The sequence below is a fragment of the Austrofundulus limnaeus genome, unplaced genomic scaffold, assembly GCF_001266775.1.
Source record: "Austrofundulus limnaeus strain Quisiro unplaced genomic scaffold, Austrofundulus_limnaeus-1.0 Scaffold659, whole genome shotgun sequence".
Taxonomy (NCBI): Eukaryota; Metazoa; Chordata; class Actinopteri; order Cyprinodontiformes; family Rivulidae; genus Austrofundulus; species Austrofundulus limnaeus.
In genome coordinates, this window is record NW_013953061.1 from 105,421 (window position 1) to 108,314 (window position 2,894).

A 2,894-nucleotide genomic window follows, 5' to 3' on the forward strand; every position below is an offset into this window, starting at 1 on the left:
TAGTGTTAGAAAACTTTATATGTCATGTTGGGTGAGCTCAAAAAGAATGAGATAGGCAGTTTTGTAAATTGTGCAGAAGATCCTAACGGGTGTTGTGGAAATATAAATCGCCACCAAGACAGAAACACGTGGAAAAAAAAGAAGATGCACTTCGTAGATGGTCGTTATAGGAGCCATTTGTAGYTCTGGGTGTTCTGGGTATAGTTTGGGTTCTTATTTTGCTTTTATAGTTCAGTTTGGTTTGGTGGCAGTGTTTGTTTATTTGGATTGACACTTTGACCTATATTTTTGCTCTACCACTGGTGGCGGTGTGGAGGGGAAATCTATATAGGTGAGAAGGAAAGGTGAAGGGTGTAGGGAGGTCACACGGTTTTTACCGCTCTCTGTTTAAATGCTGGTTAACCTCTCATTTTCACATTTTTACAATAATTTTCCATCTATTTTGCAAGCTGCCATAGACCGCCACTCTGGACTTTGTAATATTTAATAATCAAAAATAATATAATAAATGGGAGTATCCCCAAACATATCTCCCAGTCTGGACATTAAACTAATTGGAGTGCGTCAAATGCCTGGATTCCCTCGCACCCAGAAGCGACTAAAAGGTTGGATTTGATAGTCGCTACAGTTGTCGTGATGATTTATTCAGGTTTACAATTGTAAAAATGGTCACAGCGTGAACAGGTATGAGCAGAGAGTCTGATCACGCCGCAACAGCCAGCAAAGTTTCAGGAAGTAACTTGTACAAACAGGCGGAGCAGTGAACAACCAACGAGGAAACAACAAGTCTTGCAATAACTTTACATGAAGAAGGACATCAGTCAGACAGTGGCGTCTCAGAATCATGAGGACAGATAATGACAAATCGTAGCAGTTATCAAAAAGATACAAATTGAAATGTCAAGACAGTTCGAACTTAATAATCAGCAGAGAGGTATAATTATTTTCCAGGACATTCCCCTCTTTTTGATCAATCATTGATCAACTAAATTAAAGAAAAATAATTATAAACTGCCGAAACACAAATTAAAAAAAACCCCAAAAATGTACTAAAATAAGGAAGTAGTACAAATTATCGACGACCGAACTGATACCAGCAATAGAACCAAACCATAAAAAGAAAAATGAAATAAACTTTTAATAAATCAAAAACAAAAAATAAAATCAAAGGAATAAATTGTCAAAAAAATTTAATGGAACTTAAATGAGAACTTTAATTAATGTAAATTTGGAAAAAAAAAACAATCACAATAATTGCATAAATGTCATTAACATCTAATAAACAGACTGATTAAACCAAAACAACAAACAATTACTACGTCTGGTTTTACATATCTAGGCGTATCTAACTAAATTCAACCAACTAGCATCACAAATGAGATTTATAATGATGGTTGGAAAAAGATCCAAAATTCCGTCTGGTTGATTTTAGAAAAATTGCATACTCGTTGCTCTTTGCTTTGCTTTTTGTACTGTAAGAATATAAAATTTCTAAGGACTCGGTGTGTCAACAATCCTAAAGTTGTTAATTTTTTTAAAGCTTGGTTTGCAGTGCAAAAGCTAGAAGGCACACCCTTACTAACTCCTCTGCTCTCCCTGATTCAAGGAAACCCTGATTTTGGACCAGGCATGACAGACACAGATTATAATATTTGGAAACACCAAGGAATTTGAAAAAAAATGTGTGATCTATTTGTAGGATCCCCACTATCCTTGCTGGAATCAATGCAGACTGAATATAACCTTCCTAAAAGTCATATTTTGTTAGGTACCTGCAAGTTTGAGATTTTAAATCTACAAAAACTACATTTACTTCTGATGCTAACTTTTCTTCAACAGAGAAATTACTGTTTAAATGTCCAGCTAGGAAGGTGATTACCTGCCTTTATAATGTGCTGAGTGAGGTTAGTGTTACACTGGCATTTGTTGCTCAAACATGGCAAACTGGAGGAAAAAAAGTGGGATGTCATTTTGTAACCAGGCAAAACAAAAATCTGTTTGTAATCAAGCTAGAGGTTACAGTTTAAAATTATTCACAGAATACAAATCAAGAATCAAGAATCGTTTATTGTCATTCATGTACAACATCAAGATGCAATGCAAAACAAAATTTGCAGTTTTTAACATCCGTCCGGAGAAACACAGATACATGACAGACACGGGGGAACAAATGTCCAGGGCCCTGCACAGCGTAGTGCGCTATCTTGCAGTTTCGAATACACACACACAGGAAGGATGAGTTAAAAAAAGAGCTTTGATCCTGTGTTTAATACAAAAACAGAAAACACATGAGCATTGCACAAAAAAACTACTCTGCGAATAGGAGCAAAGGCAGCTGAGCAGGGAGGCGGGGTGGGGGGAACAAATATGGACGGGGGAAGGGATTGCAGAGTAACCGGTGAAATCAAGGACAAAGTGCCAGGGACCAATCAGAGAGCTCCAGAGTCCAACCAGTTGTTATCAATCGAGCACAGTTCACCAGAGTTCAGTTCTCTGTTCCAACCAACGTGGCCTCGGACTGTGACCAGACACAGGTGGGGGATGCGGGAAGGGAGGGGGGAGAATCAAGGCTTCCACCAACACATATCATCCAGAGAGTTTTATCAGCCTGTGACCAAGGTCACATCTGTGGGGATCCAAATAAGAATAAATTCTTTAGAGCAACAGCAGACTTCTTTTCTCCACTGCTTTAAAGAGTAACTTATCCCAAAATTAACTTTTTTTAGCTGATAAACTGTCTAGAATGTGTCTAAAATGTTATATAGTACTGTTTCTGTGCTAATTTAGATGTTTTTGTGCGTATTTGTTCAAATCTGTAATATTTGGTCTAAAAAATGTCTTTTTGCTGCTCACATGGGTAGAGCAGTGGTACTGCAGGCTAATTTGCATGTTGG